The sequence below is a fragment of the Cryptomeria japonica genome, chromosome 10 (assembly GCF_030272615.1).
Source record: "Cryptomeria japonica chromosome 10, Sugi_1.0, whole genome shotgun sequence".
Lineage (NCBI taxonomy): Eukaryota > Viridiplantae > Streptophyta > Pinopsida > Cupressales > Cupressaceae > Cryptomeria > Cryptomeria japonica.
In genome coordinates, this window is record NC_081414.1 from 400,118,783 (window position 1) to 400,145,282 (window position 26,500).

The following is a 26,500-nucleotide window of genomic DNA, read 5'->3' on the forward strand; positions in this document are numbered from 1 at the left end:
CTTTCTATAGAATTGAGCTAAACCATGGAAACTCCTAACTTCAGTCCATGTTCTAGGTGCAGGCCAATTCAAGATTGCCTCCACTTTGCTTGGATCCATCTTCAAGGTTCCCTTAGACACCACAAATCCTAAGTAGACCAGCTCTTGCTTCAAGAAGTCACACTTCTCTAGGTTGATGGATAACTTCTCCTCATACAACCTCTCTAAAACTAACCTCAAATGCTCAAGGTGCTCCTCTTTGGTTCTGCTATAGATGAGAATGTCATCTAGGTACACCACCACAAACCTACCTATGAAATCCTTTAACACCTCATTCATCAACCTCATGAAGGTGCTTGGGGAATTAGTGAGTCCAAATGGCATCACAAGCCATTCATACAATCCTTCTATGGTCTTGAAAGTAGTCTTCCACTCATCACCCTCCTTGATTCTAATCTGGTGATAACCACTTTTAAGGTCCAACTTGGTAAAATACATAGCACCTCCTAAATAGTCCATCAAATCCTCTATTCTAGGAATAGGAAACCTATACCTTATGGTGATCCTATTGATTACCCTTGAGTCAGTGCAAAGTCTCCACTTGCCTCCCTTCTTTGATGCTAGCACTACCGGGATTGCACATGGGCTGATGCTCTTCTTAATCAGTCCTTGTTCCAATAACTCCTACACTTGCCTTGCTACCTCCTTGTTTTGGTCAGGTGTGAGCTTATATGCATCTTTGTTAGGTAGGGATGCACCGGGAACAAAGTCTATTTGATGGCTTATAGACCTTCTTGGTGGGAGTGTTGCAGGTGCTCCATCACTCACTATGTCCTTATACTCTTGCAACATGTGCTTCACCTCCTTGGGTACCTCTTCCTGCAACTTGTCTTCTTCCTCCTTTGGCTTCACAAAGATGGCACACTTCACTATTTCCTCCTCATGTAGCAAGTGTAAGAACTCTTTACTGGTAGCCAATAAGACAGTAGCTGTTCTTGAAGTTCCCTCTTCATTCTTTGTCAAAGACTGAATCTTGAAGGTCTTTCTATCCTTCTTAAAGGAAATGGAGTTCTCCTCTCCATCATAGATCACCTTCCTATCAAATTGCCAGGGTCTACCTAGCAATAGGTGACAGGCATCCATGGGTAACACATCACAAAGGATCTTATCCTTGTATCCTCCTATAGAAAACTCTACCCAAGTCTGTTCATTGACAAGCACACTCTGCTCATGATTCAACCATGTCACCTTGTATGGGTTAGTGTGGGGTATCCTTGTGAGTTTCAACTTCTTGGTTGCCTCCTCTGATATTATGTTATCAGTTGACCCTGAATCAACTAACACCTTGCAAACTTTACCAAGAATCTTGCATCTCACCCTAAACAATGTTCTCCTATGCTTAGGTTCATTCTTGACTGGCTGTCTTATCAAGACCCTATTGAACATCAGATTTTCTCCAATCTCTGATTCAATATGGTCTACCTCAGGTATCTTGCTACTTGATGTGTCTTCATGTGCATAAGCAACCCTCTTCCCACTATTTGATGATGTAGGCTTGTCAGGACATCTATATGTCGGGTGTCCCAATTGTCCATAGTTGTAACATTTCATGGTTGCAAAGTAGGAGTTACCCCTGCCGGTACCTCTACCCCTACTTGGACCACCTTGTGCCCCTCTTCCTCTAGAATGGCCTCCTCTAAGATTGGTTTCAGTGCCATGTTTAGTCAACTTGGCTTCTCCTTGGTTTCTCTGCTCATTTGCCTTGCTTTGGTAACCACCTCGGTGATTCATTTGTTCTCTACCTCTGCCTCTACCCCTAGTAGTGGAGTCTCCTTTCCTTTTGTTCCTCTCTTCCACCTTGACAACAAGCTAATGACATTTTTGAACAGTAGTAGGAGTCCATAGGCTTATCTCCTCTTGAATGTTCCACTTTAGGTTGCTTAGATACCTAGCCACCTTAATAGATTCATCTTCTTGGAATTTGGATCTAAGACAAAGCTTTTGAAATTCTTTGGTGTAGGTCACATCAAGGTTTTTTTGCTTCAATCCCTGTCTCTTCTTATGAAGTTGGACTTCATAGTCCTCTGGTAAGTAGTTCTCCTTGATCTTACTCACCATGGCCTTCCAATTGGCAATAGGTAGCTTCCCCATGCTAACTCTCTCTTCTTGCAGGTACTTCCACCATGTTAAAGCTGCTCCCCTTAATCTTGATTTGGCAACCTTAACCTTTTGAGCCTCTGTCACTCCCTCACACTCAAAGTGGTTTTCCATACCCTCAATCCATTCCATGATAGTGTCAATGTCCATCCTTCCACTGAAATGTGGCAATCCTTCAAAAGATTTGGTGTTCAAAGCCTTAATAGCCTTTACAAATGGTTCTTCATTGAACAAGGGATCTGGTTCAGGTATAGTTTCATCTATGTCTATAGTTTTCTTGCCTTTATCCTTGGTGTCTTCACCCCAAGGTCCTTGTGTCTTCTGATCCACCACTTCCTACAGCTTATCCCTTATCTCGCCCATAGCTACTTCAAGGAGTCTATTCTTCTCCTTCTGCTCTTCTACCTCCCTAGCCAGCTCTGCATTAGTGACCATTATGCTTTCCCCTACTGATTCACCAGAATACAAAGACATACATGGTCCACCAAACCTTTAACTTGCTCTGATACCAATCTGATGGGATGGGGTTTGGGATAGACTAGCCTAGTCTATGCTCTTGGATCCTTTCCTTGGATCACCAGGTGTTCTAACCACACCCTAGGGTCTCTAGGACTCCCCCTGCTTGTGGGATCCCCTGACCTTGCCCAATCCACCCACCAACAAGTTGAAAATCTACTCCTAAGGTCTCACCTACTCATGAGATTCAAGAAACCCTTACTTAGGCCAATAAGGGTTAGGCTTGTTCCACACCTTCCTAGGTCTTAGAAAGGATAGGTTAGGTCTAATACATGGTTTTTCCACCCATTCATGTTCTCCCAAGAGGTTTCAAGCTTTCAACCCCTTACCGATTTCACTATTTTGTGTTTTGCCTACAAAATAGGGCTACAAGGATTATGACCAATTAGACCTCCTACCCGGTCCTTTAGGGATCCCTCTCAGAAATGATGCACTTGCTTGTGAAACTTCCCAAAAGACCTACTATTCATTTGTCAAGGAATCAAGGATTTTTTAGGTTTTAGGCCTCCAAGTGATCATACAGTGCCTTAGGTGGATTTTGAGGTTTTTAAAGGTTTTTAGGAGGGTTTTTAGGCCTGCCAGGGTCACAGTGTGGGTTTGATGCTCTTGCCACCTTGTCTAAATTGGTGGAAGATCCTCCTTCACACCAATGGTGCTCCACTCACCCCTCTACAACTCCTCCAAAGGGTGTCTCCTCCTCTGACCTTCCTTGCTCTCCAAGACCTCTGCAACTTAACCCTTCCTAGCCGGATACTGTCCAGTCTCGCCTAGGAATGGGTCTTTAGATAGACTCCTTGCATTTTCAGGGGCCCTTCTTGCATTGAACTATAGTATAGGGTTTTTACTCTCATTCCCCATGGTTTCATGGTGATTCCACAATGGGGAATGGAGTTATGAGCCCATTGATACAAACCATTCCAAAACTGGACAGAGAGAATGCAATTTACAAAATATTTACAAACACACCTCACTTACAAACCAAAACCTGATCTAATTTCTCAAAATGAAAGTGAACACACTATACAAGACACTCCACATAGTTTTGTATGAAAATCAATCCATAAACATTCTTCTTTTACTCCATTTGTGCCGACTAACAACAAAACTGTAGTCACAGTCAAGTTCCTTTGCTTGGGCCGTACAACATCTGACATCCAACCCATTAACTTAGGGTTTGTAACTACTTATACTACCCTTTCCTCGATCTGTGTGCCCATATTAGGGTTTTCCACACTACATTAAAGATTTTGACCTCATGGTGGAAAAGTTGCTTGACAACTTTTAAAAATTGTCATGCAACTTTTGCAACTTTTGAGCAACTTTCTCAATGTTGCTTTTCTTGACTCCTAGACCCATATTGGGCAAACCTAAAGACACCACCATGCTATGAGGGACCCCTAAACACCTCAAAGGCACACGTACCCTCTATTTCCAAACAATACTCAATCTTGACTTATGACCCTAAGACCTCAACTAGGACCCTAACTAGGACCAATGAGCACTTGGCTCTTTATTTTATATACAATGGCTTCATAAAGAAGAAAGAACACAATAAAAAGAAAATGGTGGGAGCCCTTTGAAGGGTGCTCCTGCACCAATTTCTCAACTCTCTCATGGTATCAGAGCTTCAGATATACAACTATCTATTCTTGTTTTAAGAATATTTTGCATTGGAAACAAATCTGGGGTTTCAAGAAGTTCTTTTATGCACCTAGGGATAGGCCTTTTTTCTGAGCACTTTGGGTCTAAATGGACCTCACCATCGTGCTTAGAAGGCCCAAAAACCCATATGATCATATAAAACTTGACCATTTTTGGCTCCTGAGCCTCTAGGGATATTTTTTATCTAGTACCAGGCTGTACGACCTTTGGATGCAGTTCGAGAAAAAAAATTCAATGCCTTTTTACAGCATGCAGGCCAAATGATTTTTTTTTGAAAAAAAAAATTCAAAAATCAACAAAAAATCAAAATGCCAAAGTTTAAAAAAAAAAAATCAAAACTCAATTTTTTTGGGGGGGTTTCCCCACGGTACGTAGGGTACCATGGGGCCCCCTGGCTGCTACTGGTTTGTCAGAGCGAGCCCCTCACGCCCCCATCACCATCGGCCTTCGGCCCCCTGTGGCACTTGCCCTCCGACCCTCACACCGCCAATGCCCTCCCCACTGCTGCACCACCAGTGCTTCCATCAGCCCCCACTGGCCCCACCTTCGTGGCCCCTGCAAGCCCCGTTGCTTCCCTGTGACTGCCTCTCCTTCGGCCACTGCCGGTCTTCCCTGCCCGCACTCACCAAAAACAACTGCCTGCGCCTGCCGCTTCCTGACTGCCGCTATCTTTGCCCCGCTTGGCCACCCCCTGCACTTCCCCATCTCTGCCCAATTGCGTCTGCCCTACCTGGCCATCGCTCCACCACCAGAGTGCCACCGACGGGCCCCCTCTGCCTGGCCCTACCAGCATTGCACCTCCCTCTTGCCTCTTTCAGGGGGGGTTGGTTTTTTGTCATAACTTGGACAAACGGAGTCTTTTTTTTGAAATCGAATAGGTGTCACAAAGAGGGTTCCGAGCCGGAACTTGTTGTGTTAGAATTTTTTACCAATTTTTCAATTTGAATTTTCTTTTTTTTTCAGTCAAAGTGGGGTCTCATTTTTACACTTTTGGGGCTGTAAAATGAGCATTCAAACACCATTTTTTGAAAACTTTATATCATTGGAAAGCTTGTTCTCTGTAATTTTCAGTCATGTGTTTTATTTCTAGATTCGACTCTAGGAATATTTTATTTAGTTTTTTCCTTTTCAGCACTCTCGTAAATATCTTGGTTGTTTCGGGTCCTAAGATCTCTTCTCTAAGTAGGATGTCTCTGTTTTGGTTGTTCTTTCTATTTCCATTCTTCTTATCATTGTAGCTTCTTTTATGCAAATGAACTAAGATAAAGTGCCATCATGCATTGTTTACCTGGGATCTTGCATGTCTTGTGCCTTATTGTACATGCACTACTTATAAAGTGCCATGACAGGGTTGATGTTTTCCTTTTGTTTGCCATCTACCTTTGTCCAATGAGTGTTCCTTCCATGACATTTGCCTCATAATGTGTGTCAAGTGAGTGTTCCTTCCATGACACTATGTACTTTCTCTACACCTTTGATGTTCCTAGTTCTTCATCGTGCAGTTCTTGTCGATCGTTCTTTTTAGTGTACCTGTCCCTCTCCCTTTTCACCATTATGGGGAGGTTTATCCTGTTGGTTCTAATGCTTCCTTGGTTCGATTGATCATCTCTTCAAGATTTTGTTTCTCATGCCATCTGTATCTTCGAGTTTAGTTGTTTGCCTTTGTTTTCCTTCTGATTTGAGTAGTGTCATTTGAGGGCACTCATACCTATTATAGAATTCTCTACCTGGTCATGTTCTATTTCAGTGGAGGTTCTTCAAATCAGTAGTTATCCTTTGACAGTGTTTGCAGGTTCTTCATGCTTCAGTGATTCTTTTGATCTTCTCTTGTTCCTATCTTTTTGGAACATTCTTGTTTGGAGGCTTTTTCAGTCCTTCTTCTTGCTTTTCCATCACTGTTTGGAGTAGAGTTTTTTTCCCATGTGGTTTTCTCTATTTCTCCAGTTCATAGAGATTTTGTTGTATTTGGGTACTTGATCAAGCCTTGTTGTCGGGACCCATCTTTCCTACTTTCAGTAGTTGTTCTAGGTTTTAGCTTTCCCTAAGTTTAGCTTAAGGGGGGGTGTTAGAGTAATTGGGTCTTTACTTGATTAATTGAACAACATTTGTTTAATTATTTAAGCTCCCTTTATCTCTTTTACACTTAAGCTAACTTTAGGTGCATAATAATTAATTCTTTTATTAATTATTATGTGCAAGTTTAGGTTTTCCTTTTAGGGTTTCTGGACCTATTAGAGGTTGAATTATTTTCTTTTGTATTATTCCATTATCACATTACACTTTTTGTGAATATTGAGCTCTCATCTTTTGAGCATATTTCCCCTTTATTTGTTTTTCTGTTATTGCTTCCTTACATCTCCTTGTAATAGGTTATTCAGCTTGCAGAGATCATTTGGGCTCCTATGGTGTTGTATTTTTCAACTCTCACATGGTATCAGAGCTTCAGATCTACAACTATCTATTCTTGTTTTGAGAATCTTTTGCATTGGAAGCAAATCTGGGGTTTTAGGAAGTTTTTTTATGCACCTAAGGATAGGCCTTTTTTCTGAGCACTTTAGGCCTAAACAAACCTCACCATCGTGCTCAAAAGGCCCAAAAACCCATATGGTCATATAAAACATGACCATTTTTTGTTCCTGAGCCTCTAGGGATATTTTTTATCCAGTACCAGGTCGTACGACCTTGGCACGTAGTTTGAGAAATTTTTTTTTTAAAAAAAGCCTTTTTAGGACATGCAGGCCAAATGATTTTTTTTTGGAAAAAAAAAAATTCAAAAATCAACAAAAAATCAAAATGCCAATGTTTTTTAAATAAAATCAAAACTCAATTTTTTAGGGGGGGGTTTCCCCACGGTACACAGGGTACCATGGGGCCCCCTAGCTGCTGTAGGTTTGTTAGAGTGGGCCCCTCCCACCCTCACCACCGCTGGCCTCTGGCCCCTTGCGGCGCCTGCCCTCGCGTCGTTGGTGCCCTCCCTGCTGCTGCACTACCGGCGCTTCCTCGGGCTCCCACCAGCCCCACCTTCCTGGCCCCTGCAAGCCCCGTTGCTTCCCCATGACTGCCTCTCCTTCAGCCATTGCTGGTCTTCCCCGCTCGCACTCGCCGCAATCAGCCGCTGCACCCGCCGCTTCCCAACTGCCGCTGTCTTTGCCCCACCTCGCTGCCCCCTGCGCTTCCCGATCTTTGCCCGACTGCCTCTGCCCCGCCTGGTTGCTGCTCCACCACCGGAGCGCCACCCATGGGCCACCTCTGCCCAGCCCTACCACCGTTGCACCTCCCTCTTACCTCTTTTAGTGGGGGGTTGGTTTTTTTTCCATAACTTGGGCAAATGGAGTTGTTTTTTTGAAAACGAATAGGTGTCGAAAAAAGGGTTCCGAGCCAGAACTCGTGGTGTTGGAAAATTTTTCCACTATTTATGTTTGAATCTTCTTTTTTTAGTCAAAGTGGGGTCTTTTTTTTGCACTTCCGGGGCTGTAGAATGAGCATCCGAACTCCATTTTTCGAAAACTTTATATTGTTGGAAAGCGTGTTCTCTGTAATTTCCAGCCATATGGGTTTTGTTTCCAGAATCTGCTCCAGGATTATTTTATTCAGTTTTTTGCTTTTCAGCACTCTGGTAAATATCTTGGTTGTTTCAGGTCATGAGATCTCTTCCCTGAGTAGGATGTCTTTATTTTGGTTGTTCTTTCTGTTTACAGTCTTCTTATCATTATAGCTTCTTTTATGCAAACGCACTGAGATAAAGTGCCATCGTGCATTGTTTACCTAGGATCTTGCACATCTTGTGCCTTTGTACATGCACTACTTATAAAGTACCATGAGGGGGTTGATGTTTGCCTTTTGTTTTTCATCTACCTTTGTCCAGTGAGTGTTCCTTCCATGACATTCGCCTCATGATGTGTGTCAAGTGAGTGTTCCTTCCATGACACTATGTACTTTCTTTGCAGCTTCGATGTTCCTGGTTCTTCATCGTGCAATTCTTGTTGGTCGTTCTTTTTAGTGTACGCATCCCTCTCCCTTTTCAGCATTATGGGGAGGTTTTTCCTATTGGTTCTAATGCTTCAATGGTTCAATTGATCATCTCTTTAGGCTTTGGTTTCTCATGCCATCTATATCTTCGAGTTTAGTTGTTTGCCTTTGTTTGTCTTCTGATTCGAGTAGTGTCATTTGTGGGCACTCATACAAATTATAGTCTTCTCTACCTGGTCATGTTCTATTTCAGTGGAGGTTCTTCAGATCAGCAGTTATTCTTTGACAGTGTTTGCAAGTTCTTCATGCTTCAGTGATTCTTCTAATCTTCTCTTGTTCCTATCTTTTTGGAACATTCTTGTTTGGAGGCTTTTTCAGTCCTTCTTGCTTTTCCATCTCTATTTGGAGTAGAGTTTTTTTCCCACGTGGTTTTCTCTATTTCTCCAGTTCATAGAGATTTGGTTGTATTTGGGTACCTAATCAAGCCTTGTTGTCGGGACTCATCTTTCCTGCTTTCAGTAGTAGTTCTAGGTTTTAACTTTCCCTAAGTCTAGCTTAAGGGGGGGTGTTAGAGTAATCGGGTCTTTACTTGATTAATTAAACAACATTTGTTTAATTATTTAAGTTCTCTTTATCTCTTTGACACTTAAGCTAACTTTAGGTGCATAATAATTAATTATTTTAACAATTATTATATGCAAGCTGAGGTTTTCCTTTTTAGGGTTTCTTGACCTATTAGAGGTTGAATTCTTTTCTTTTGTATTATTCCATTATCACATTACACTTTTTGTGAATATTGAGCTCTCATCTTTTGAGCATATTTCCCGTGTATTTGTTTTTCTGTTATTGCTTCCTTGCATCTCCTTGTAACAGGTTATTCAGCTTACAAAGATCATTTGGGCTTGCGTGGTGTTGTTTTCTCAACTCTCACAATTAGTCGATTTGTAATGGTTTTATTATTCATTCTTATATCTGTCTAACCATACATGTAATGACTTAATTGAAGTGTTGTGCTTGCAACTTACAGACTTATTCTACTTTTTCACACACACAAGAGCAAGTCTGGTCAAGAACTACTGCAATACTGCAACACAATTTGCACTCTGACTCTGCACCAACTACCTTCATTGTCTACACTTCGCACTTCACACACTACTTCATTTTTCATACATTCATCTTCTATCCATACTTTCTATATGTACCAGAAAGCTTACACATTGAGATAATATGTCGTCCTAGAATAGAACACTACCCAATAAAACCTTGAACACAAATGTGACAACTGAGTTTGCCTCTATAAGATCTTTACACGCTTCCTTTTGCATAATTTTTTTTCCAATGCATATACCTTAATTATTGGAATGGGACAGTGTCATCCAAACCCATAGATACTAACCCATTATCTCAAAACTCAAACATGATATCTCCAAAACTTCAAAATATAGAGTACACACATACCAAGCATACCAAACCACAAGACATGAAGAGATACACTTGATATAACCAAAAATAGTTAATATCGAGACACATAACTATTACTATAACTAATGTAAGCACAATTCAAAATTTTAAAGATAGGAATCTTCTGGAAGTCACTCCATTATATCAAATTCATCTTATTGCATCACATCTCACAGTAATACTAGAAGGCACAACACCTGCTCATAGAAAAAACTATACACACTGACTACATACAACATCCAAACCAAACCAAATAACTAGATTGACAACAATGAATTGTAAATGTTGTCCGGTCCAAACTGGATAATTGATTTGACATCAATGACAACACTATTCACACAAGTCTAATAGGAATAGCATAGTGGATATCACCAAATAAGAATTATAGATAATGATATATGGAAGACTGCATTTAAGACAAAATAGGGACAACACGAGTGGTTGGTCAATACCCTTTGGGCTTTGTAATGTACCAACTATCTTTATGAGAATCATGAATGATGTCTTTCGACCATTGATCGATGATTTTTTCATAGTTTATTTGGATGATAAACTTGTATTTAGTCAAACTTGGGAAGAGAATTTAGAGCATGTGATAAAAGTGTGATGTATTGAGAAAATAAAAAATGTATGTAAAGATGTTGAAATGTGAATTCGATAAGACATCATTAGTGTACTTAGGCTACATTCTAGGAGGAGGCCATTTGAAAGTAGACCTTGCAAAGGTCCAAGTCATTGTAAATTGTCTTAAGACAAGTACAGTTACAAAAGTCAAAATTTTTCTAGATGCAATATAGTATTGGAGTAATTTTATAGCCAACTTCTCCTACATAGCATCTCCATTCCATGTGCTAACCAATACAAATACATCTTTCAAGTGGGCAGGGCCAAAACAAATGACCTTCTATACTTTAAAGGAAAACATAAGCATGACACCTATTTTGGCTTTATCAGATCTACAACAACCATTCAAAATTGAGACAAATGCTAGTGGGTTTTCCATGGGAGCAGTGCTCATGCAAGGAGCTAAACCTATTTGTTTTCATTCTGAAACTTTCACAACTGCAAGAAGTAACTATCCCACATATGATAAAGAACTGTATGCATTATTACAAAGTGTGAAGAAGTGGAAACACTACCTAATGTGTAAGTCAACTATAATACACATAGATCATCAACCACTTTAGTATTTGCACTCACAATCTAAATTGCAACAAAGTAGGCACTTTAGGTGGATGGGATTTATACAACAGTTTAATTTGGTTATAAAATATAAAAAGGGGTTCAGAACAAAGTAGCAGATATTTTATCTAGGCCTCCTACAAATACTACAAAATTATTCAAAGTATTTCCTTGGCACATGAAATTTACCAAGAAGATATGGTAAGGACAAAGAATTTAAGGATATATATGTAGCATTAATTCAAGGAAAACCTATAGAAGAGATAAACTACTATGTGCAAGACAAATTATTGTATCACTTAGGAAATTTGTGTATTCCACAAGATGAATGAGCACATGTAGTTAGAGAAGCACACATGTCATTGATTTCTAGACACTTTGGGGTAAGTAAAACAATGGCACAACAACAAAAATATTGTTATTGGCCTTGTATGCAAGAAACTATATTCAAGTACTTTAGAGGATGTGTAATGTGTGCAACAAGAAAACCTAGTAATAGGAAATTAGGGTTGAACACATGTCTTCCTATACCATCCCATCCATGGGAGAGTGTTTTAATAGAATTTGTAAGGGGACTACCCATGTCTAGGAAAGGATATGATTACCTTTTTGTGGTAGTGGATAGGTCTAGTAAAATGTGCATTTTGATGCCTTGTAAAAAACTAGTCATAGTTGAACTAACAACACACTTGTACTTTTAGTTTGTATGGGTTCATTTTGGGCTTCAAACTTGTATTGTATTAGATTGATATTATCGATACTTGGGGGAATTTTGGTTAGCATTATGGGAGATTATAGACACAAGATTGAAGAAGATTACAAATTTCCATCCACAGACTAATGGACACACATAGGTATTTCACAAGATAGTTGTGCATCTTCTTAGAGGTTACTGTAGTAAATGTCATAAGTTGTGGGATGAGTCTATATTATGTACAATGTGCTTACAACCATGTGACACACTCTTCTACTCGAAGATCTCCTTTTGAAACTTGTTTTGGTTACCTATCGAGAACACCAATGGATTTTGCCTTCAGAAAGGAAGATGTAAAATATGGACATCATGATGCAGATAAGGCCTCAAAGTTCATCTAGAAGATCCAAGTAGCTCATTAGGTAGTTGAAGCATAGTTGGAGAAAAGCCATGAAAAGTACAAATTCTGACATTGTTGGCATTTGGCATAACTGATGCAAAATGAGATGATGCAGGTAATACAGTTAAAGACTGATGACTGCACTGGTAGAGGATAGAAGACTATTTGTGATGAAGAGATTGATATTTTGTGATTAGATGACTTGATCAGTTATTCATTTTGTCATTGATGGAACCTGATGTCAAATGATGATTACTAATTTTCCTGATGTTTTGTTTTGTCATCTAAGTGATTTGGTTTACCAGAAGACAAGGTTTATCAGCAGAGAACTGAAGTCTATGAAATAAGACTTTAACTGGTAAAGCAGAGATGTTTTCATTGAATTGGATGATCAGTGATGATTAGTGATTTGTAGTTTGGAATGTGATCTTGTATCATGGAAAAGAGTATCTGACCGGAACCAGAACTTGTGATGACTACCGGAAGGATTATTTCAAATTTTTGATGAAGTATTGCTAAGGTTTTAGTAGGGTTTAAGACCGGCAAAGAAACTATCAAACCGGTAATGAATTTTCTTATGATAGTGATCGACAATGAGTCTACGTGAAGGTGGTTACATGGCACAATGCACATGAATGATTTAATTGTTGTTTTGGTATGATTCAAGGAAGAATTTCTTGGGAAACAACGAAATGCTTAGTGGAGTATTTTGAGGTTTTAACTTTGGTACAGATCAGATTTTCATGATGGGTTTCAATCAACCAATGGTTCATATTGTATTTTAATTTGATGTAATTATATGTAAATTGATCTAAGATGACCTCTTATGATTTGTATTGTAAATTTATGATGTAATTAGGGTTTAGTGGCCAACCTAGTTGAGATGGATATTTAAGATGGCACAGTTGATGTTTATTGTGTCGGTGGTCTTAAGAGAATGTGTTGAGTCATCCAAGAGAAGTGTGAGATTTTCCTGAGAGTTGAAAAGCATTGAACATAACGGGATCTAATTTAGCAAGCTGAGAAGTGCAAGTAACAGATCACTTTTTCATTGTTGTTCCCTAACAGTTGCGGCAAGTTAAATCCCTTAACCGAGTAGGTCCTAACAGGCCTTAAACATTTAAGTCTCCTAACAGGACAACTCTCAAAAGAGTTTTAAATCCTCTCACGAGGTTGATCCTAACAGATCTTAAAGCTCCTAATTGGGCTGCTAGGAAAATCCCTTAATTGGGTGACTCCTAATAGGGCATATTGTAAGCTCCTAACATGGTTAATATCCTAACAGGGCATACTTCAAAAGAGTACAAATATGTGTGGGTGTCAACTCCCAGTGTGGTTTTTCCCTATTTTTGTTTCCATGTCAAAAATTATGGTGTTCATGTGTGGAATGCTTTGCATGTGATGTTATTGTTTATATTACATTTCATGTACTATTTCTGAGTACACTGGTTATGATGTTTTATCAAAGGTTTATCAAAGGTTACCAATACTAATAAGAGTTGTTAGAGAAAGTGTTTGATATTATAGATAAGGATAATAAGTTGGTAAATGATCAAATTTATATGACTGCTTAAGTGGTGAAATAATTGATAGATGTGGTAAATGATTTGATTAATGTGTTAGGCTAATCTGATAAAGAGGTTGTTAGATCTGATAAAAGAAGCTGGGATATTTTTCAGATCTGATATGTTTTTTTTTGGTTAAAATTTTCAATTTCTATTAATACTGATTCACCCCCCCTCTTAGTATTAGTCGGATCCTCATAAGATTAAAGATTGGTATTAGAGCTTTAGTCCTCTGTGTGTAAAAATCCTAACCGCTTGAGGGAAAGATTCTGACGAAGTCAAGATGATGAAGAAAGAGGGTCCTAAGCTCAACAAGGATAACTACAAGATCTAGAAAGACAGAATGAAGATCTACATCAAAAGTCTTGGTGCACAATATTGGAAGCAAGTTGAAACAACATATGTTGCTCCTACTACTAGTCCCTTGACACCAGATGAACTCAGAGAGCACCAAGATAACATGCAAGCCCTAGAAGCTATTGTAAGTACTTTATCTGATTCAAAATATATTGATGTTCAAGTATTGAAAAATGCAGGTGAGGTTTGGGAAAAGTTAGATCTAATATATGGAGGAGATGAGCAAGTTCAAAGAGACAAAGAGGAAAGCTTGAGAGGAAATTTCAATGACATCAGAATGCTTGAAGGAGAAAATATTGCACAGTATGGTCAGAGAATCAAAGAAGTTGTTAGTGGAATAAAGAGTGTTGGAGGTAAAATGGAAGATGATGCAATAGTAACTAAAATGCTTAGAACTCTTCAACCTCAGTATGCTATAAGAGTATCTGCAATCGAAGAAACTAGATCTATTTCAAAGGATAGGGTAATTATTGTATCATTGATTGGTAAGCTTGCATCTTTTGAGTTAAATAGTCTTGACATTAGTGTGACAAAATCTACTGAATCTGCCTTTAAATATTTTGTTACCAGTTCATCTGCTAGAAAAGGATAAGATATATTTCAAAATCATGAGTGCAGGTCAAGTCATGGAAGTAAACGGGGAAATGAAGACAATGAAGATCAAGTGTGTAATGCCCATACCCAGGGAAATGAAGACAATGAAGATCAAGAATGTAATGCCCATACCCTAGTTGGACTTGTAAAACCCGTTTGACCTTGGTTGAATTCCTATGTGGCATTCTTGAATGGCAGGTTAACCATGATGCTATGTGTAGTTTAGATAATATAAATAATCGTGCATACCTATTATTGTGCTTTTGCATCGAGTCTTGTGTATACGTAATTGTTTCCTAACTCTTGTGATAAATCTCAAGCTAACGCCTTCATGGAATATGTATATGTATATGTATGCTTGCATGAATTCATGGGTGCAGGAGATTGCAGGTACAACACCGCCTAGGGCGAGGTTCATCTTCTTTGGGAATTTGCAGGGTTGAGATACCTCCTTCATCCTTAGAATTCGGATTTGGTGGCCATATAACTCTCATCTTGCCTTAGCCATGGTCAGGTGAGCGTCGTGCATGGTTCGTGGGGCTCTTTTTTCATTGGGATGCATGTCGAGAGATTTGGAAGATTTCCTCGATTTGCGTGCCTTGTGCGGGGTAAGTGGAGTTTGTTATCTTGAGTATTAAATTCAATTTAATGAGTAGACGTACACATTAGTGATATAGAAATTTAAATAGGTAGTTTCTTTTATACGATTAATCGTTAATTTAAAGAGATTGCTTTAATTATTATTGTAGCAAGCTTAAGGTATTTGACTTGGATGAATGTGCTCATTTATGCATATGTAGTTGAGAAATTAAAATAAATAAGACTCTTGCATTAGATTAGTCATTTATTTAAAAAGGTCGCTTTATTATGTTATAGCGAGTTAATTTAATAGCTAATTTTAAAATAACGAATTTAATGAGTTATGCGTTTTAGAAAGGAAAGATTTAAAGTCATTTGGGAAATACAAATAAATTCATCATTTTCGCATTTTGGAATAGAAAGGATAAATTTTATTATTTAAAAGAAATTATTTCCTTTTTACTTGTATAGTTGATATAGTATAAAAAGATTGATTTTTAGAAAATTAAATTAATCAAAACGCCTTACCCGGTCAACAGTTCTGAAATATAAATGTAGGCCTAAGTCGATATTGAGAGATTAAAATTAGAAATTAAATAAGAAACAGAAGCGTGTTAATTTTAATTAGAATAAAACAAGTTAGATTTATTGAGTAATGGAAAATAATGATTTCCATTCTCATGTTTCTTTTATTTTCAAAAAAAAAAAAATTGCCTAAATTCGAAATTGAAAATTAGGGCAAAAATAGGGTTTCTCATTTTTTAACCTAGCTTGGAAATGTTTTTTGGGGGTTCTTTTCTTTTGGTCATTTTTTTGGAAAAAAATGGTTTTTTGGAAGAGAGATTGGGGGATATGGAGAAAGATGGAGTTTTAGAGAAACAGATTTGGGAGCTCTTCTTCAAAAATATTCTTCCCGGAATGCGTTTTGAGGTAGGAATCTGATCATTAACTTGATTAAAATGTTTACAAAAAAAAAAAAGAGGGTTTTGTATTTTTTTTCTTTCTTGCAACAATGGTTTTCAAATTTTCCATTGATGTTTGTGAGTGAGTTTAGTGTAGAAATTTGTAAAATGATAGCTATGTTGGATCTTTGTGAGGGAGGTGAGTTTCTTTGTGCCAAAGATTTTCTTGATGGGTGGGTTATTCAACAATTTCTACTACTATTTAGAAGCCCTTGACATTCTGGAAAAAAAAGGGAGAAATGGCTGTGACTGTAATTGTTTTCAAAAAATGGGGTTGCTGGAAAATGTTTTTTTTTTTAGTCTGTGTTTCAGACTGTGTGGGTTATTTTGGAAAGTTATTCATCTTTTTATCAGTATTTACAGACACTAGTTTTAAAAAAATATATATATATATTTATATTCAATAAGTAAAAAAAATAATGTTATGGGAGTATTTCATGACTGTGAAGATTTCTTATGACTGCACATTTTGGCAGTTTGCTGGGTCTGTTTATGACAATATAACAGAAAAAATTTTAAAAAAAAAATAAAAAAAACAAAATTTTATATTTCCCCCCCCATACGGCTGGGAGGAAAAGGGCTGCCACGGTAGCCCTGCTACCAGTTGGTAGCAGCACTACCACTGGTAGTGGACTGCTACCAAATGGTAGCAACGCTACCAGGGGTAGCGGCCTGCTACCATTTGGTAGCAGCACTACCAATGGTAGCGTGGCTACCAAGGGGGCCCACGTGGGGTTCCACGTGGGTAACCCCAATTTCAATATGTGTTTTTTTTTTTAAATTTTATTTATTTATTACTTTTTATTTATTTTTATTGTTTTAAAAGAAAGAAGACAATAAAACAATAAATTAAGGATATGTTAATAAAAAAATTTAAAAAATGGGAAGAGATTATAATGATTTTATATGGAGTTGTTTTTAATTATTTAAATTTAGACTTTTCTTCCTTATTTATTTAATATTATTTAAGTTGAGTAATAAATAATATATGGAATATAGAGTATTGAAAATTTGATAACTCATATAGAGATATATGTTTTTGCTACACTCTGATTTATATAACTGGCATTAATAATTACTAATTATAAACTATGGTTAAATGTGGATATTTAATAAATGATATTTTAGGTAATTCTTATATCAACATATAATATTAATTATATGTGGCTTCTTGGTCCCTTCGTAACGAATACTGTCAGGGAATTAACCCTTAGTGCTCAGACGATAATTTTAATCAGTTATATATAAATTGAGATTCACATATACTTGTTTTATATATATGCAAGGGAATTATAAATCGTTGGGGGGGTGTTTTTTTTTCATTTCAAAGGTACCTTTTAAAGTATATTTTCCTTGATTTGGGTATAGTGGTGTTGCTAGAGGGGGGGGGGGGGGGTACTAGTGTATAGTTCTAGACCAACATGTCAGTGATGTTTATCTAAGGATTAAGTAAAATACCCGGACGAGAAATGTTTACATTTATGTGAACTTAGTTGGAAAACTTGTAGAGATGTATTTACTGACCGAAGTGGTCATTTGTAGTATGGTTGTGATCGCCTAAAAGGCAAGAATGTAAAAGACATGTAAATTTGTAATCTTAACTATATTAAATCCCAGAGGGGTCTTGCAGTTGAGCAGACCCGGAGATGTAGCCCCTTAGGGGTGAACTCCGAGATCATATCTGTGTTATGCGATGTTTTAATTTCCCTTGTTTCATGCTTTAAGTTATTTGGTATGGTTGCTATTCATAAGTGTATGATGGAGAATTAACGAATTTAAATCAAATGCACAAAATCAGACATCTTGAGGAATGTAGTAAATCAGATTCATAAGACATTGTAAATTATGATTATGGTAGAGTATTTAAAATATGTTAATTAAAGTGGTAATAGTGGAAAGAATCTTGCTAGATTACATCGTTGGATTAACTTGTTATTAAGCATGTAAATTGAACAAATGGGTAGGGGAAATAAAGATAGAATTAATGTTATAATTTCTAAGTTGGGATCTAAAGGATGATCAACATGTAGGTAATTACTTTTATCTTCTTAAATGAGCAACGCAATGTTAATTATATTTCACTATATTGGATGAATATATATTTAGTTATTTATGTTGTAATTATAACCAATAACCCTCACCAGATTAATTTGATAATTGTGTGGGCTCAACTAGATATCCATATCATAACCCTTATAAAAAAAAGAATCCCTCATGATTGCTAAAATTGAACTAAAATGGGAAATAATTGATTAGTTGTTTATACACTAAATCTTAGTAAAAGTATCTCTCTCATATTAACTTCATTTAACAAAAAAAAAGAGTGATATGCAACAAGATAATTGTATTTCAATCCTAATGGGAGAACGTCACTATGAACTATAATTCTAATCTTGAAATGATGAATATCACCTTGCTAAATATATCTTAATTTAAAGGATGAACTCATGGGTTCCTAATACACTCTCATCTTAATGAATTTAGCCATCTATTAGCATTATTAAAACTTCAATGAATTCTAGGGCTACTCACATTTTACCTTTCATAAAAGAACTACAACTCATTTGTTGGCTATGCATGAAATCAAATGAAGGGATCACATTCTGTTAATTGTAGTTTAATCCTTAATGAATGTATCTCGCTTTATTAGCCATACTTTTAATATTAAAGGATGATATCAATTGTGAATGGGTACCTCCAAACCCAATGAATGAACTTCATTTTATTAAACACTTGGAACCTATTTGGAGGCCTCTAAATGAAATTATGAATTTAAGTGCATTGAATAAATAACCTCTCAATGGTCTCCTAACCACCAAAGTAAATGAACGCTCCCCAAAATTCTAAGATGTCATATCTTCGAACATATATATAATCATTTCTTAAGCATTATCCCACAATTAAGACATCCAGGTATATCTATCTTTTGATGCAAGATGAGTTAGGTGTAAGGTTATGTAATCGCATTGGGAAACCTCTTAGGATCATTTAGCCTTCCGCTGTGTTATCTAAGTTTTAGATAACTCCAAATGTATCTTAATGTTGTAACTCATAATTAACTACTCTTAGTATTATTATAAAAAAAAAATATTTACACTCTATTTGAGTGTTTTTAACTTAAACCCTTAGGGGTTTCTTGGCGGGGCATTACGCTTGGTATCAGAGCCCATGTTGCAACACTGGGATCTCTGGTTTTGCTTTTGCCCTTAGTTGGTGTGTGTGTGTCTGACTTATGTTGTATGCTTGTCCACCTTGATGTGAAGGTGTGATTTAACAAACCCTACTTGTGTGTAACGTGTGTGTTCACACCTTGTTTTCACCTTATTGATGTGGGTGTCTTGGAAATAATTATAGGTATTTTGTCTGCTTATTGAGGTCTTGGTCTACGATTTCTCTTACTTTGAAAGGGAGTCGTATGTACCTTCATTTTTGATTTAATTTACTCTTTTGACTAATCCATCTGGGTTGGTTGTTAATAACTTGAATCTAAAAGTACGAAATGTGCTTGTTTATGGTTTTGAATCTTTTTTAATGATTGTCCACTTGAAAGACTAGTATGGCAAATGTTAATTCTTATTATGTGGTAAATTGAGTGATTATGACTCTTCCTCTTCTCGCTCTAGTAAATTAAAAGGAATTGATATGTGTAATAATCTCTTATTTAAGTTTCCTTATTGCAAGAGAAAGGATGATATTTCTTGAGCCCTTGTGTGAGCCTCATAACGTTTTTGTGTCTTAGGTTGTGAAGGGGATTGGTTTGGGAGTTAATTTTTGGTTAATGATAGAAAATGGTATGTTTGCATTAAAGGGTTCTCCATGTGCTTGGTAGGAGTAATATAATTAAATTCCATCTTAAGTAAGGTGCATTAAAATGCGCATAGTGATTTTGTGAGTATTGCTTGATGTGAAAGGAATACCAAAAGAGGACATGTTGTAGTAGCTTCAGGAGTGTATTAATGTGCTCCTCGAAAGATTGTTTTATGTGCTTATTCAACTAGTGTAATTTAGGACCTATTAAGTGACGCACCATTTAATTTGCTTTGGATATGGGTAATTGTGTTATTATGTTTTGAAAGGAGTAAATGAAAGACTTGTTAATTTGTATGCATTGAATGTGTAATATCTAGTAGATAGCTCTTCATTTACCTCCTTGTCGTATTATGAAATTTCAATGCTAAATTTGATGTGTTATAGTATTGTATTGTATTACGAATAGCGATTGTTCTCAAGAAGACTTGTATTACAAAAGAAAATTTGATTGTCTTGAATTCTTGTTCGGAAAACTAGAACATTATAGTGCAACCATAATGATTAGAAATGTCATGTTAGGATGCTTTGGCACCTTCCTAAAAGATAGCAAAATGAAAACCGTGCAACTAAGATGATAAACTTATATCCAAGCATATGGTGTGATCTTGAAATTCTTGTGTATTCGTAGGAAATAGTTGATTTGCCAACTCTCTTCCTCCTCTTGTCTAAAATATAGGAATTGTTGTTTTTGAAATACTATTTGGAATGCAGTGATTTAAGGAGAAATTTTGTTATAACGCATATGAAATTGTATGTTGCTTTGGGCTTCTAATTGAAAGGGGAAAGTTTTTCATCTTGGAAAGGGAAATTGCATAGTTAGTAATGTGAATGAAAATGCTTAGGGAAGATTGAGAAAGGTATCAGAATGATGTAATTTCTTTGTGTAAATTTGAATTGTTGAGAATTTCAGAAGGTGTATCTAGGGTAAACTTTGTTTGGTGATTCATGTGTAAATCATAATTAAAACTTCCCTTAAGTATATGTTAGTATAATGTAAAGTACTCCCCGTAAATGTGACTAAACCAGTAATGGTGCTATTCTGTGTGTGTTGTGAGAAACCCTGTACTTGTTTTGTGTGCCCATGGGATGGTGAAGTAATCAACCATGGGGAATATGTTTGCTTATGAGTATGGGAAACCATACCTATCTATGTGATGTTGCTTATTTGTTTCCTTACTGAGTGCCAACCCACAGGTTGTTGATAAGTCAGTATGTGAAGGGGTAGTAGTAGAAGTCACCATTCCTTGAATAGTATGAACAGCGTACGAGTAATGTCGACGCGAAGAGACTTTAGCTTCCCTATTTTGAGGAAAATTATGGTTTTGTAATGAGCTGTAACATAGGTGTACTTTATACTTCCCCTTGTGATGAACCGATTTACGAGGTTCATGTGTGCCAGCGTAATTCCTATCCTTTATTTTGAGCATATAGATGACAGTTCTTGAGCATATTGATGGATTCTATTGGAGCATCTGTTGCCTTGTCTTCATGAGAGGCGTGTTATTGTTGTTACATAAGTTGCCAACTGACTAGTGTTGGTAGACTTGTGGGTAGACCTTAGCCATGTATACCTCTGGCTTACGGTGAGTATCCTGAGAGGAAGATCGCTATGCGGAGTGTGACCGGTGCGTGCCTTATCCGCAGGGTACACTGCCATGCGAGATACGTCCATTGCGTGCTTTGTCCGCTTGGAGTATTGCCATGCCATGCTGAGACACGATGCGGGATGTAGTAGACATTTCCATGTGGCTTACCGCTAGGTGTAGGGTAGAGCCATGCCACATGACGACGTGATGCAAGGTGATGTCGAGGTGCACACTGCCATGCCATGCGGATGTGTGACTTGGCCACACCACATGATGAGCTACTAGGATAGCTAGATGATTGTTCCTTCCTTCCTCGTTGGTGGCTAGCTACTAGTCACGTAGTGATGTAATGTGCAATTATGATTTTCTTTTAATTATTTATTTATTTCCTTGTGGGCCAGCAATTTATTTTACTTTGACCTTGACAGTTTAGCCACGACCTTGCAATCTTAATTTTACTTGATTTGATGTTGCAAATCCGGAAATTATTTTCTTGTCTTATTGTTGGAATTGGCAATTATTATCTTTATTCTTTTGTACTTTGGTGGCTAAACCGATTTATCCTTGTTGTTTTTTGTATGCTGGTCTTGTGTTGCAATGTGAATTCCTCTCCAAGAATGTAGGAGACGGTCTTGGATGAGTGTATACGAGGAAGTAGACGTAGGGAACCCTGAGGATGGAGGTATGTGAGGCTGTGAAAACAGCTAGGATCCACTACCTACCTATGAGTGGTGACTATCTCTTGGAGGCTAAACACCTTACACAACAAGGGATATTCACGAGGGACTTGTATGGAAGGTAGCACCTCTATGGTGTACCCTAGCACCATCAAGCCCTCAAGTGAGATGTTGGACATTTGTTGATCATGTATTTATTCTGAGAGCAGGCATAGAGATGTGGATCATATATGTTACCTTTGACCGAGCATTAGACATGCTCACATGTGGCCTATTGTGTTGTGCAAACCAGTCTTGTGGATGGATATTATGTGCAATCATGGAATAAATGGTATTAACTTGTCACTATTTTATGGGGCATAGTCATTGGAAAGGTTCTTGTATGTCTAAAAAGTGTAAACAAATGAGTTTTTACGTTGCTCTTATTCGTTGAAAAGTTAACTTGGTTGTAGAAATTGATATTTGATGCTAGTTCTATGCAATAAAGTTTTGTGAAAGAGATGAATTGGTGAGAGAAATTGACCTTGAGAGCATATTTTCTTGTCATGTTTGATAAATGAGTATGATAACTATGTCTATATATTTTAAATTGCTTAAATTTGCTGTAATAAAAAGGGAAAAAGTCTCATTTCTCTACTATGATTGTGTGTAAATTATAGAATATTTGAAGATGTGAATGGTGTTAGATGCATTTTTGTTAATGGATGATGACACTCGTAGAGGATTTATGAATAATGTTCTAAGCTGATGGCAAAATAGTTGGTTGTGCAAATTGATAATTGTTAATTGAGTTTAAGGAATAATAAGTGTTGCAGGACTTCCGTTTAGCTTTGTGACTTCCAGGAGTAAGTCGGAGCCTAGGGGGGGAGAATGTAATGCCCATACCCTAGTTGGACTTGTAAAACCCATTTGACCTTGGTTGAATTCCTATGTGGCATTCTTGAATGGCAGGTTAACCATGCTGCTATGTGTAGTTTAGATAATATAAATAATCGTGCATACCTATTATTGTGCTTTTGCATCGAGTCTTGTGTATACGTAATTGTTTCCTAACTCTTGTGATAAATCTCGAGCTAACACCTTCATGGAATATGTATATGTATATGTATGCTTGCATGAATTCATGGGTGCAGGAGATTGCAGGTACAACACTGCCTAGGGCGAGGTTCATCTTCTTTGGGAATTTGCAGGGTTGAGATACCTCCTTCATCCTTAGAATTCGGATTTGGTGGCCATATAACTCTCATCTTGCCTTAGCCATGGTCAGGTGAGCGTCGTGCATGGTTCGTGGGGCTCTCTTTTTATTGGGATGCGTGTCGAGAGATTTGGAGGATTTCCTCGATTTGCGTGCCTTGTGCGGGGTAAGTGGAGTTTGTTATCTTGAGTATTAAATTCAATTTAATGAGTAGACGTACACATTAGTGATATAGAAATTTAAATAGGTAGTTTCTTTTATACGATTAATTGTTAATTTAAAGAGATTGCTTTAATTATTATTGTAGCAAGCTTAAGGTATTTGACTTGGATTAATGTGCTCATTTATGCATATGTAGTTGAGAAATTAAAATAAATAAGACTCTTGCATTAGATTAGTCATTTATTTAAAAAGGTCGCTTTATTATGTTATAGCGAGTTAATTTAATAGCTAATTTTAAAATAACGAATTTAATGAGTTATGTGTTTTAGAAAGGAAAGATTTAAAGTCATTTGGGAAATAGAAATAAATTCATCATTTTCGCATTTTGGAATAGAAAGGATAAATTTTATTATTTAAAAGAAATTATTTCCTTTTTACTTGTATAGTTGATATAGTATAAAAAGATTGATTTTTAGAAAATTAAATTAATCAAAACGCCTTACCCGGTCAACAGTTCCGAAATATAAATGTAGGCCTAAATCGATATTGAGAGATTAAAATTAGAAATTAAATAAGAAACAGAAGTGTGTTAATTTTAATTAGAATAAAACAAGTTAGATTTATTGAGTAATGGAAAATAATGATTTCCATTCTCATGTTTCTTTTATTTTCAAAAAAAAAATAATTGCCTAAATTCGAAATTGAAAATTAGGGCAAAAATAGGGTTTCTCATTTTTTAACCTAGCTTGGAAATGTTTTTTGGGGGTTCTTTTCTTTTGGTCATTTTTTTGGAAAAAAATGGTTTTTTGGAAGAGAGATTGGGGGATATGGAGAAAGATGGAGTTTTAAAGCAGCAGATTTGGGAGCTCTTCTTCAAAAATATTCTTCCAGGAATGCGTTTTGAGGTAGGAATCTGATCATTAACTTGATTAAAATGTTTACAAAAAAAAAAAAGAGGGTTTTGTATTTTTTTTCTTTCTTGCAACAATGGTTTTCAGATTTTCCATTGATGTTTGTGAGTGAGTTTAGTGTAGAAATTTGTAAAATGATAGCTATGTTGGATCTTTGTGAGGGAGGTGAGTTTCATTGTGCCAAAGATTTTCTTGATGGGTGGGTTATTCAACAATTGCTACTACTATTTAGAAGCCCTTGACATTCTGGAAAAAAAAGGGAGAAATGGCTGTGACTGTAATTGTTTTCAAAAAATGGGGTTGCTGGAAAATGTTTTTTTTTTTAGTCTGTGTTTCAGACTGTGTGGGTTATTTTGGAAAGTTATTCATCTTTTTATCAGTATTTACATACACTAGTTTTAAAAATATATATATATATATATATATATATATATATATATATATATATATATATATATATATATATATATATATATATATATATATATATATATATTTATATTCAATAAGTTAAAAAAATAATGTTATGGGAGTATTTCATGGCGGTGAAGATTTCTTATGACTACACATTTTGGCAGTTTGCTGGGTCTGTTTATGACAATATAACAAAACATTTTAAAAAAAAAAAATAAGAAAAACAAAATTTTATATTTCCCCCCCCATACGGCTGGGAGGAAAAGGGCTGCCACGGTAGCCCTGCTACCAGTTGGTAGCAGCACTACCACTGGTAGTGGACTACTACCAAATGGTAGCAGCGCTAACAGGGGTAGCGGCCTGCTACCATTTGGTAGCAGCACTACCAATGGTAGCGTGGCTACCAAGGGGGCCCACGTGGGTAACCCCAATTTCAATATGTGTTTTTTTTTTTAAATTTTATTTATTTATTAGTTTTTATTTTTTTTTATTGTTTTAAAAGAAAGAAAACAATAAAACAATAAATTAAGGATATGTTAATAAAAAAATAAAAAAAATGGGAAGAGATTATAATGATTTTATATGGAGTTTTTTTTAATTATTTAAATTTAGACTTTTCTTCCTTATTTATTTAATATTATTTAAGTTGAGTAATAAATAATATATGGAATATAGAATATTGAAAATTCGATAACTCATATAGAGATATATGTTTTTGCTACACTCTGATTTATATAACTGGCATTAATAATTACTAATTATAAACTATGGTTAAATGTGGATATTTAATAAATGATATTTTAGGTAATTCTTATATCAACATATAATATTAATTATATGTGGCTTCTTGGTCCCTTCATAACGAATACTATCAGGGAATTAACCCTTAGTGCTCAGACGATAATTTTAATCGGTTAGATATAAATTGAGATTCACATATACTTTTTTTATATATATGCAAGGGAATTATAAATCGTTGGGGGGGTGTTTTTTTTTCATTTCAAAGGTACCTTTTAAAGTATATTTTCTTTGATTTGGGTATAGTGGTGTTGCTAGAGGGGGGGGGTACTAGTGTATAGTTCTAGACCAACATGTCAGTGATGTTTATCTAAGGATTAAGTAAAATACCCGGACGAGAAATGCTTACATTTATGTGAACTTAGTTGGAAAACTTGTAGAGATGTATTTACTGACCGAAGTGGTCATTTGTAGTATGGTTGTGATCGCCTAAAAGGCAAGAATGTAAAAGACATGTAAATTTGTAATCTTAACTATATTAAATGCCAGAGGGGTCTTGCAGTTGAGCTGACCCGGAGATGTAGCCCCTTAGGGGTGAACTCCAAGATCATATCTGTATTATGCGATGTTTTAATTTCCCTTGTTTCATGCTTTAAGTTATCTGGTATGGTTGCTATTCATAAGTGTATGATGGAGAATTAACGAATTTAAATCAAATGCACAAAATCAGACATCTTGAGGAATGTAGTAAATCAGATTCATAAGACATTGTAAATTATGATTATGGTAGAGTATTTAAAATATGTTAATTAAAGTGGTAATAGTGGAAAGAATCTTGCTAGATTACATCGTTGGATTAACTTGTTATTAAGCATGTAAATTGAACAAATGGGTAGGGGAAATAAAGATAGAATTAATGTTATAATTTCT